Source organism: Mercenaria mercenaria, chromosome 6, assembly GCF_021730395.1.
Source record: "Mercenaria mercenaria strain notata chromosome 6, MADL_Memer_1, whole genome shotgun sequence".
NCBI lineage: Eukaryota > Metazoa > Mollusca > Bivalvia > Venerida > Veneridae > Mercenaria > Mercenaria mercenaria.
In genome coordinates, this window is record NC_069366.1 from 59,606,856 (window position 1) to 59,620,001 (window position 13,146).

The following is a 13,146-nucleotide window of genomic DNA, read 5'->3' on the forward strand; positions in this document are numbered from 1 at the left end:
AAACGCGCACTTTATATTCCGTAACAATTATCGGCATTGTTAAAGTTCTTTTCTTGTGTATTGATTGACATTTACATCCTAATCGTTGTGTCTTGGAGTGACAGGTTGTTATTATCGGATGCGGGTATTTGTATTTTTTTTAATAAACAATTTTCCTTGTAAGTATTTGTTCAATGTTTCAGTCTGGAATTTCATCCTTTTTAGACAATTTGCCCTAAAAACCTGCATACGTTTTGTTATTAGTGTGAAACTCTTCATATATCTTAATGTAGAATATATCTCTCATAACTTAAAAAATAACGGTGTCGGCCACTCAGTCCAGGGGTCGTGGGTTCGAGCCCCACTGGGGTCACGACAATGACTTCTCATATGACACCAGTACTGGTTTTTCCAGGAAGCGGTCTCGAGAGTGATTAAGCTTGAAGCTTTCATCACAATCGAGCTAAAACAATTAGTATGAACTAATAACTCATTATTGTCAAACATACATAACCGTCAAAGTGTCCCGATATGAGTTATCCCCACTCTCTTTCGAAATATTTTGACCTTAACGGGCAAAAATTGCGGAAGTTTGTGTCAGAATAATTATTTTCATATGCCATTTTCACAAATGCAGTTTCAAACATGTTTCAGATAACTCAGTTTTACCATATAGTTTTATGGTCATCTATTAATGCGTTTCTCAGAAGGGGTTTAAGCATTACAGTAAATAAAATCATGCGAATATATAATTCGATTTTGAAGTAACGTTCACATACTTTTCAAAATGAGTTTCTTAACGTATGTTTCATTTTTGTAATTTGAAGACTTAAAAAGAATAAAAAGCAGATTCTTTACAATATACATATTATACAGGGGTGAAATGTATATAAATAAATATATTCATAAAACTGTTGATTGTTTTCACATTTGCTCTGGACAACTTAGCATCTAATTTATTAATTATGAAGAGAAATAGTTTAAGAAGTATATATTTTACCAAATGAAGACTCGCCTAAGGGTTGGGGGTGGGGAAGGGTAAGCAACGATCTCAGATACATTGTATGCCTTTCTTTAGTCTTTTACATTAAGCGAGTGAAACACTGAAACGAACTGTCTGTAACAATATAATTTTATCACTAATTGCATCATTAATGAAATTTGCAATAATACACAATATCAGTAGGGGAAACTTCCCGTTCGGGAAATCATTTATGGGTTTTTCCCTACTTCCTGAACGGGAAACTTGTTACTTTTTATAGTAACATGCTTCCCGTTCGGGAAGCAATATCGAGCGTTTAAGACCCATTTCATTCAAAATAGCCGGTGCATAAGAATATACACAAGATCTGCAAATTGAATATGCCACATTAAACTTGAATGATATATCTAAATTTCTACCGTTCAAAATTTTTTTAAATGTCTTATTGAATTTTTTATTTGACAGTGAAATTGACCATTTTCTTCAGAAATTGCTTAAAATCAGAGTTTCCCGAATTGGAAACCTAACTTCCCGATCGGGAAACCTAGCCTTTTAGTTACTTCACAATCGGGAAACTGAAAGCATTCAGAAAATTTATTCTTTTATTTTGTTATAAAAAGCAATTATTTCAAATTTCAAGTTTTCAGGGAGTTGTGATCCTATAATTTGATGTGTCTGGTGCCCCAGGATTTTAACAGACTCATATGAGTTTGGGTTCAAAGGCAGTGGGTCAGTTATTTGAATATTTACTTTAGACACATTCCAAGATTTTGTCTTGTGTGACTCCAGCATAGTTTCTGACGTAAATGTATTTCTTTCTCCTTTTAGGTCGTCTGATTTTTAAAACAAAAAAACATCTATGAGGTATTGTCGTCACTTGATCGTTGGCGTATGTGTCTGCGTTTGTTAAATATTTAGTTTAGGTGCACTTTTTCTCAAACATTGTAAGGGTAACAGCTTAAAAACTTTGCACATTAGGGGACTATGTATGCCTAGAACCACAACTCTGATATGCATTTTGATAAAATAATTGCCCTTTACTGTACTTGGAAAATTTTGGTTTCTTGGTTAAATTTTTTGTTTAGGTCAAAAACTGTAAGAGCTACAGTTTTGAAACTTTGCACACTTGTTTATCATCGATCATTCGGGACTATATAGTTCAAGAACCATAACTCTAATCAGCATTTTGTCAGAATACGGCCATTTTTGTAGTCTTAGAAAATCCCAACTATATCTTTTTAAGATCTCTTGTATGTGTTACAAATGTACTACATAATGCTCAACTTTTGTCAGTGCTTGACTCTGAATTAGAGCTTTGCAAGTACAAATTTTAACAGTAAAATTCAAATCAGAGTTATAAGGATTGTTTCCTCTAGTGAAGACTTTGATAGTAAATAACTGTTTTAGTTTTCAAGTCAAAATCTTTGATAGTAACAGAGATATTTGACTTCATCAAAAACTTTTTCCAAAAAAAAAGAGTCTAAGTTAAAAAGTGGCATAACTCTGTCAAAATTCAAATCAGTGTTATGGGGATTGTTTCTCCTGGTGTAGACTTAAATAGTAAAAAACTATTTTAATCTTTGATAGTAATAGAGATATTTGACTTTATCAAACATTTCTACACTACAAAATCAAAGTTAAAAAGGGGCCTAACTCTGGTAAATATCAAGTTATGAGGATTGTTTTCTGGTGTAGACTTTGACAGTAAATACCTATTGTAAGTTTTAAGTCAAAAACTTTGATAGTTGCAGAGATATTTGACTTTATCAAAAACTTTAACAAAAAATCTAAGTTAAAAAGGAGAATAATTATATCATAAGTCAAAGCAGAGTTACGTGGATTGGTGTAGACTTTGATAGTAAATAACATTTTTTAAGACTGAAGTCATATTTTTGTTTACTTCTCTTTTTAGGTTTAAAACAGTCTGAAAGAGCATTTGTCGCCTTTGCATTTGGGTGTGCAGAAAAGGAAGACATATTAAGAGATTGTAATCTGTATCAGCTATTAATAGAGACATAGAATCCTTGATTAACTTGAATTTTGATAAATATAAAAGTGAAAGAAACAAAGTAGTTACATCTTTTCTTGAAGGTATCACATCTGACACAGTGAATATAAAACACAAAATACTGTAAGAGCATGTGCTGCATTTGAACAGATTTACAGTTTCAGGTAGATGCATCTTATGGCCCCAATTTTCTTTATGATTAATGTTTTACAATATCCAGCTTCCTTTATGTTTAATGTTTTACAATATCAAGCAGCACAAGGTTAATTGTCTGTCAGTATTGGTTTTAATCTTTAGCTCGATTTTTAAAAGAAAAAAGTAGAGCTGGCGATGGCGTCACCCTTGATTAAAGTTTTTTAAAAGTCAAATATCTCTGTTCCTATCAAAGCATAAACTAGTATTCCAAAACAATATATACTCTGAAACCAAATCATGAGCTTATAGGGACTTGTCACTGCTTTATTTCTATGTCATTATAAGTAAACCCCTTTCATATTTTATCGTTATGTTTTGTAATACTGTTATATTATCATGTATAATAAGTTACCTAAAGAACAGAAAAAAATTAATAATATTTCTGGTTCTAGCATATGACAGTATACTACTAAAGCTACTGTTTCGAATTTCTTAAGTTTGTCCAAAAATTTTCAATTTGAAATATACATTTGGTATCACCTTGACAATTGATTTTTTTGTAAAATATTCATGTGAAGAATATAAACAATCTGGAAAAGCATTATGTATCCCTCGTGAACAAAATCAGAATTTTACATTGAAAAACATCTAGCATCAAAAATTGTCCTGCTTTTGGTATTTCTCAATATCACTTTGTATCAAACTAGATACTGTGAATTTATTACTGAAAAAAAAAAAGATTTGGCATCAAATAAGGTAAAAATTGTACCTACAGAAATATGTTTAATAGTATCGGTCTGTGTTGCTTGATCTACTTTCTTTGCATTCTGTATAATAGTTTTAAAGTTTTCAACGTAGTTGACACAGCCTTTGCAATATGACACTAGTTTGTGATTTTCATATTTATGTAGTTTATCAAGTTTTTTCAGATCTTCCTTTGAAATGTTTCTTCTGGTTCTTATGACTTCGTCTGGCTTGATATTCCATTTAGTATGATAAAAAGATGTGCCACGCAAATAAGAAGAATTTCCTGATTGGGAAGTTAGGTTTCCAAATCGGGAAACTCTGCTTTTTTGCAGTTCATTCAGAAAAAGGGCAGATTCAATGTGAAATTAAAAAAATACTAAGACATTTAAGAAAATTCTGAACGGTAGAAATTTAGATATGTCTTTTAATTTCAATATGGCATATTCAATTTTGAGATCTCATGTATAGTCTTATGCACCGGGCATTTTTAATGAATCTACATAAAATATAGTGGTTTTACTTCCCGAATGGGAAGCATGTTACTATAATAAGTAACAAGTTTCCTGTTCGGGAAGTAGGGAAAAACCCATAAATAATTTCCCGATCAGGAAGTTTCCCCTACTGAATATGAAAATGTTAGTTGAGTACATAAATGTGACAGGCTAATACATTGTGGAATTCACATTAGATCGTATCGATATTAAGACATTCACGGTATACATAACATTATTCATATATGTATATTACATAAAACAGAGACGCCTAAGCTTAAGAACTTGAGAGCTGTATATAGAGGTACGACGGTTTAGGTGTAAATATTTTGCAAATTTTCGTGCATGACTATCTACAAAGTTTCTGTTAGTTCTTGTCAGTCAAAATTTAGCAACGTTCAATAATATTGCACTACGAATATCATCATAGTGAGAACATTATAAAAGAAAGTGCACAGTTTTCAGTACGAAATGTATACAGTCTATTGTCGGGAGCCGGCCAGTTTCAATACGTGTTGGCTAAATACCGTATCTAAATTGTGACAATACAGAGCGTATTCTTATATTTAAAACGGACGAATTCTGTAGTCCCAAACCGCGTTTGAAAATTCGGTTAGTCCTCAATTTTGCGACATTCTGTACTTAGTGTAACCATAACTGCTTATAATACAGTGAAACTATACTTGTTTCGGCTATTTTATCATCTACATGCAAGTTATTGTTAGTCCAGTATCAGTTATAACCGATTTGATATCGGAACATCAGTTATTTTTATTCCTGAGCTGGTCAAAGTTACACAGAAAAACGCCATTTGGTAGCTTGTTATTTTCTAGAGACACTAGTTTCTTTCCAAAGACAACTCGCCAGAATAACAGTGCATTTTTCAACATTTATAAGTGTGCATGCACTAAAACTTCACATAAAACTGAATTCGTTTAAATCGACTTTATTGAGTTGTTAATTATACCATCTATACCGCACAACAACAACTTGTAGAGTAACATGCCCCTGTCCACAAATTCAAATGCTTTTTTTCAATATACGCTGTAAAAATGTTATTGTTATTTCTAATTATGCTATCGTATATTGAAATACAGCAAAATATCACTTGTTTGGAGGAATGCTGAGAGACAACTATTTATAAACCCTGTTTATACGTTGTAAACACATAATAGCAAGCTGATACCACTATAAGTTCGGTGAACAAACGGCGGTTTCAATATCGGGCATATAACATACTTTCTCCATGCTATCAAATACAAGTAAGGACAAACTGCACTGATATAAAAATAGAAACTAGATGTGTGTCCATAGGACACAGGTGTCCCCCATCCTGCCACTGTAACATGGTTTAATGACCCAGGTTAAACAATTTTAAGCTGTTTGCAAGACAAACTTTTAAAAGCCTTATGTGTATTTTTCACTTAGTTGGCCATAACTCTGGCCTAGCTGAGTAAAATCCTAAAGAGAACACTTCATAAGCTATAAAACAATCCTCTGTTTTATGATTCTAGGTCAAGAACATTTTAACATACATGTTTCACATTTTTTTTAATAAGTCTGGACAAAAAGTCTGGTATTGTGTAGTGAAATAATGACTGTAGGTAAAATATTTTCAGAGCTACGCGCGACAAAACATTAAAATGACAATTTTTTTTCTAGGCCAAGGGCCATAACTCCTACAATACTGAATGAATCCGGATGCCATACCCCTGGTGCACAACTGCACATGCTGACCAACATTCCTGTAAACTTTGAGCGCCGTAACGTATCAAAACGTATTAGCGTCTGATGCCAACACTTCATTACACGAAATTCATTTTGAAAATATTTCTGTAATGTCTAAGTCTGCAGCTCTCATAAAACGGAAATATCTTACATCCAAGGCATGTAACAACACTTTCAGACATCAAAAAGGACCTTTTGAACGATTTGACGAGGTCCTTAAAATCTCCATATATGCCCACCCTTGCTCCGTTACGGACCCCTGTGGGATTTGTGTTTATTCCGAGTTCAAATATTTTTTCGTAGATGAAAAGCTGACATAATGTGCTAAAGCCTATGTATATTCAAATCGTTTGGGACTGCTAAAATTGACTCCCAATTAGCGAAAAAAAAAAAGTCCATGCGCATAAATTAAGACGGAATGACCCCTGCGCCTGACCCCTGACTATAGACCAATACAAATGCGACTTTCGTTTTCAAGTTAAGCCAGTTTTACTTCTAGAAAAAGCTGAAGGTCGTCTGACGTCATTTTCTGTGTTGTAAAAAAGATACGTATGCCTGGCGAGACTGCATAAAATTGTGCTAGGATATGGTATATCATGCTCGCTAGCAGATTTTTTCATAATTACTGATGAAATTTCTTCTTTTGAAATAGTATAATTCAACTCATCATTTGATGTATATAACTGATCGGCAGTGTTCGTTTCCAGGAGTCGCTTGTGTATATTTATGTATGTTTATAAGATCAGTTTGCTTTTGTTTTTGTGTTTATCACCGTTTTTCAAAACAATAGTTCAGTTATGTACACAGGGCAGTTAACCGAGTTCTCTTGGATTTTGTACCCCAGTACAAACCTGTTCTCGATCAGTCACTGCCAACTACCTCACAAGAAACAGAGATGTCGGTATGTTTCAATCTAATTTCTCGCAGAATTCATATAAATCTTGAAAGCTCTTCACTACGTTCGTACTCATCCGTACTCTAAATGTGTTCGTACTCGAAATAATCCGAATGTAAAGTTATTATTCCTGTTTACCAAATTTGTAAGTAATTTGCAAAATTATGAGTAATGTCATGTTTGTAATATTGGAAAAATAAAAAAAAAATCTTTCAAAAACCTTATATGCTTTTGGTAGTGTTGTTGATTAGTGGGCCTCGGCCGTGGATATTTAAAACTCGTTTACCGTTTCTAAGAACTACAGAATAGTAAATAAAAATAGTATCAGAATCGTTAAGTCGTCACATTTGAAAACAATAAATTAAGTCGTCGTGGTATGCTTTTTATGAAAGAATAGCGACAATACACGTTTGTTTTATGTGTATTAACGTCTGCATCTACATTTTGTACGAATTTATGTTTTTGCGAGGGACTGAAATTTAATCTTAGATTTTAAGTTTTATAAAGGACACATGTTGCTTTATAAAATATATGAACAATATTTCTTCCCCGTAATATAGCATACAGAAAATTTTGGTCGATAATTTCGCGATATTATGGCTTAAATTTCGACTTTTCGTTCTAGGGTAAGGGTTAGGGTTAGGGTAACTTAGTTTAGTTTAGGGTTAGGGTTAGGGTTAGTTAGTTAGTCCTAGCACGAAAAGTCGAAATTTAAGCGATAATATCGCGAAATTATCTGCACGACAATCCTCGGGTCAAAAACTTCAAAATTTCTACTTTTCGCGGGACATCTTTGCGCGAGAAGTTGAAGTTAAGACTTTTAAATTTCTACTTTTCGCGTTTGATTCCAGATCGAGAAGTTGACGTTTGAACGACAACTGCCGTGTTAAAAACTTCAAGTTCAACTTCAGTACATTTTTAGCGCGAAAAGTTGAAATTAGATGCTTAATTTCAAGTTTTCGCGTATCTGTTCGTTCGAAAAGTCGATGGCGGAAACAGGATTCCGTACTGTCGTATTTTATATAGGTTTTATTCTATAGACCTTTCTGACAGCTAACCAAACTTTGCAATTTTCTGTTTTAGTGACTAGCCTCACAAGGTGTTGTCATCCCAGATGAAAAATTTGCTTTTCATCAACTAAAAATGATTTTTACGGCTTAGAACGGACTATGACAAACAAATAATGGACATTTGTTTTCTTTTTTAAACAATTATATTATATTCTATAAACATAATCATGTATCTTTCTGCGAAAAGTGTTATCTACTTGCAAAGCCCTTTGTTTTTAGAAATAAGGACCTTTAAATGGTCTACACTTCTGAACATTTCAACATATGTTCGAAGAACTGTAAAACACAACACATTCCTTTTGATGTATTTACAATTATATTGTACGAGTGTTGAGTTGAACAAAACAACCGCAGCATTTGCTCATTTTTAAATATCTGGCAAGTCATGTGATGATTGCAAAATAATTCAATTATTTTTGTTACATTTACACTCATTTCGAAACAAGTTTCTCATCTGCAGCAGAAATGTAAAAGCTAAAATTGAATTACCTGTACATTCCACACTAATCCGTTACATATTTAACATTGTTTTCAGGGCAGAAAACGAATCTCCACAAAGAATTGAACACAAACCAAAACAACTGTTTTATCAGTCAGAGTATCTGAAAGGTAATGATTATCCTACAGATTTTATCTCTATTGATGTTTCTTTGAATATGACACACCGTAATCCATAATTCCGTTGCTGCTGTAAATCCGAGTATTAAAATAAATCATTATTTAAAAGATCAGTAGGTCAATAATTTCAGACGGGTTTCACAGACACGTTAATCTCTATTTTCCATTTGTAACTCTTAAGCATTTTTGGTTCTTTTTCGTCGTTTTTATGTTGTACGTAAGAAATAAAAAAATCTGTTCCTATATTTTATCTGTTAATAAATTATGTTCAGGAGTTCGGAAGCGTAATAATTAAATCACGAGTGCGTAGCACGAGTGGTTTAATTATTGGCATCCGAATGAATGCTCATATTTTATTAACTGATAAAATTTTGGACATATTTATTATTTCGCTTCTAACAACGCAAACAATTCGCATTTTACAGTACTACATTTACAGCGTAATGCGTCATTCGGATCATATGCAGTTACAGTTTACCCCCATGGTTAGAGATTGTTGCATAGCCAGTGGAATGTATAGATATTTGTTCCTTTTTTTATTAGAATTTTGAGGAGTATTTATAAACAAGTTATCTAACACAATCATGTAACAGCTCGCAAATTATTTATGAACAGAATAATCAAAATAGGATAGTTGATTACAAGCTTAACTTTTATATGACGTCACATCACGTCATACTTTATGTCATACATTTATGACGTCACCGCTGAATCATGATTGAGCTAATTGAATTCGCTCGTAGAGATCAAAACGTGTTTTACGGTCCTACACATACGTCAGTATGACCTTTTATCATAATTATGTTTTTGAAATGTTGTTTTAAACTGTTTTGGCCCTGAAATAATTTGTATGTAATGGAACAGAAGTAGAATCTTTTAGGTCACAATCGTAGGGAGTGAAATGTAACAGCGGTCTCTGCGGGAAATAAAAAGTTTAAAGGAATTTTAAAACATTTACTGCAAAACATTTACAGTATTCAATTCATATTAAAAGCACACTAGAGATTGAAATTATTTAAATTGTAATGAATGTGCACGTTTCTCTGAAAAAGTTTATTTTTGTGGACAGCGAAGCGTGACCACAGATTTACCATACCACAAATTTACGGTAAAAATTCTTATCCGAAACCGAAGAACAAGTAGTTCCATGTCCTCCATAAATTATACGTAATTCAAGTCTGTTTTTCTTTCAGAAAGCTTCTGAGATTCAACTTTATCAAAAAATGCACTGCTTAAGTACAAGTTTGTCGTAATCTATATTTTATAACAAAATTCTAACACGATCCGATTCATTTTCCTATTAAACAAAGAAGGCAGAAAACAGTGAATTATTATACAACAAATCACTGTTCTGACGTCACAATTATTACGTCATGGCGTCAAACGGCATAGCTGCGCGCTGGAAAAGAAACCGATTGAAAACGGGCAAATATTTGATTAATGTCGTCAAGGATGTACTTAAAAATCCTTGGTAACATGTTAGAATCGAAATAATATATCTCATTTAGTGATTTGCTCTTGAATAAATCATTGATTGTCGTTCAGATGCGTATTATTATATCACTCGGGCTGCGCCCTCGTGATATAATTCCTTCGCATCTGAACTCCAAACAATGATTTATTCAACGACAAATCACTGGATGAGATATATTATTTCTTAAACAACGCGTATGAAAATGAGCATGCTTGCTTTGATCACATGACTAAAACAATTCTTCGTCACGTGACCAAAATAAACTGTAGATAACCTACAAAAATACTATAGTATATTCAGCACCATCCGCGTAGATCTATAATCGGTATTAAAACCTGGAACAACTGACACGTATTAGACCTTCCTGTTAAAACCAAGTTACGTCTTTTGTAAACGTTTTAAATTAAAACTCATTTCCTGTTAGAAAAGTTAATCGAAATTTTATTATTATAACAACACCAAAGAGCTTGTTTTGGTCACATCTAACTAGCACGGCGTGCGTTCTATTTTCGGATAAAATTGCACCTGTGTATCCGTTGAACTTTGTAGTATAGAAATGGGTTCATGGAAAGATATATTGCATGAAATCAACAGAAGAGGTGTTATCCTATTTATTTTTTCGTAGAGAAAGATACGACTCTTTCATAATATTTACGTAAATAATTTTTATTTGCACGACTTAGGAAAATAATTGCAGCGTAACGGAGGGGGCGAAAAATTCGTACCTGTTTCCCCAAAATACGAACGTATGCACTTCAGTTTGATTTAATATTACATTCCAGCTGGTATTTGTGATTGAAATATCATTGAAGGGTATAATTAATTCGAAAGAAACATTATTTTATTTATTTTATAACAAATTCGCCTTTTAATCACCGGTAGATTTGCGGTGTTTTCGTCCCCAAATATTCACGTTCTGGCGTATGATATCTTCTCGGATAATTATACAATAGCGGAATTCGGAAGACTGCAATGAAATAATTTGAGATCATTCAAACTATGTTAGAAGAATTTCAGTTTTCAATATTTGAATTTGAACAATAATATTAAAAAAAAAGATCCTTTGGAAGCATAGAATGCAGCCAAGAAGACTAATGGCAGACTCGGTTTGATTGAGTCTGCTCATGAGAGGTAACGAAATGTGCTCTCTAGCGCCGGTGTAATGAAGTATTTCGACCCCCATAGAATTACGACCCCCCGGTTACACCGGCTTAAGCAGAACTCTATTACACATATGTTGAATGGACTCCATGTACCCAAAGGACCAGAAATTTAACAACACTAAAACATGCATATTGTCATGATTATGAGGCATATTATATTAATCTACAGCTGAAAATGACTGAATGCAAACCGAAGATCATGATGTGTGCTGATATTGGAGATAGTAGTAGTTGTTTTAAAATTGAATGAAACATTTAATTTCATTGTAAATATTCTTTTATGGTTGTTCTTAGTTTAAGAACTATTCAGAAGTGTCTTTTATATATGTCATTTATGTATAATATATTCATAGTCTGCTATTACCAAGATGAGATCTCATTTGAAAAAAAAAAAAAACAATAAAAAAAATCACCTGTCAATGTCACAGGGGCCTGAACATGGAAACCCGTTTCTGATCAATAACTTGAACACCACTTGACCCAGAATGTTGAAACTTCATAGGATGATTGGACATGTTGAGTAGATGACCCCTATTGATTTTTGAATCACTTGATCAAAAGTTAAGGTTACAGGAACCAGAACTTTGAAAACGGTTTCCAACCAATAACTTTAGAATCATTTGACCCAGAACCTTCAATCACGATGATAGGAATTACAAAGTCAATGACCCTTAATGTTCTGGGGTAACTTGACTTAAGGGAAAAGTCACAGAGGCATGAAGATGGAAAAACTCTTTCTGGATCAATAACTTGAGAATCAGTTGACCCAGAATAATGAAACTTCATGGGATTATTGGACATTAAGAGTAGATGATCCCTCTTGATTTTGGACTCACTCGATCAAAGATCAAGGTCACAGGGGCCTGAACATGGAACACGGTTTACTTGGGAACCATTTGACCCAGAATTTTGTAACTTCATAGGGTGATTTGACATGACAAGTAGATGATCTCTATTGCAGCCAAACATAAGTGTCTCTTTGTCTTTCGCTCCTATCCTCTATCGACTTCTTGCCTATTATGACTATGCACTGGGGGACTAGGGAGACATGGGCATCTTCTTATTTGAAATCAAGTTGCCCTCATTCGAAGGAGGAGGGGTATATTGTAAATATTAATGTTTGATGATGGATGTTGGTCGGTCTGTAGACAAATCAGTTTCCGGATGATAACTGGAGAACGCTTGGGCCTAGGATCATGAGATCGGGAGATTTGTCATGACCAGCAAATGACCCCTATTGGTTTTGAGTTCAGTAGGTCAAAGGTCAATGTCACATTGACAATAGAACTTTTTTGACAGAAAACTAGATTATGCTTTGATCTAAGATCACATTTGATACGGAGGTCATTTAAGACTGGTAAATGACCTATGATTATTGATTTAAGGTCAATACGTTAAATGTCCAGTAGGCAGTGACCAAATAATTTCTGTTTCTTGTCAGTTAATTCATGCAAGTGTTCTACAAGCTCTTGTTATAACTAGAACCTCCAAACAATACATTATTTACAATAAATCCATGACCTTTGCTGTTAATCCCCTTGTTCCAGTAGAAGCAGCGTGTTTTCGATTGATTTGTTGAAAAGCAATGCTTATAATTCAAAAAAAATGTTGAGCAAAATTAACCAAACCTCACAAAATTTTCAATAAGCACACGAGCTTTGTTCATATATTATTTTATCTCCTTTGACAGAGTAAAAGCAGAGTTTTACTCATTGATTTGGTGAAAGAAGGTTGAAAATGCTTATTAATCAAAAGTAGTTTAACTACAATCACCAAACTTAAGCTATCTGTTCATGCCCATTACCAGAAGCTGTCAACCGCTGCCCACATCAGTCCTCTCAGTGCTTTGATAAGAT

At 33.4% G+C, this 13,146-nt stretch overlaps 1 protein-coding gene across 1 annotated transcript in view; it reads right to left on the bottom strand.

Annotated features, from left to right (window-relative positions):
• LOC123548775 (metabotropic glutamate receptor 3-like) overlaps window positions 1-8,640 on the bottom strand; it is a 66,839-nt gene extending 58,199 nt beyond the window's left edge. Inside the window, exon 1 of the mRNA XM_045336310.2 lies at window positions 8,525-8,640. The gene's annotated coding sequence lies outside the window, so the exon portion shown is untranslated. The remainder of the gene's footprint in view (window positions 1-8,524) is intronic.
• Window positions 8,641-13,146: the final 4,506 nt, after the last annotated feature.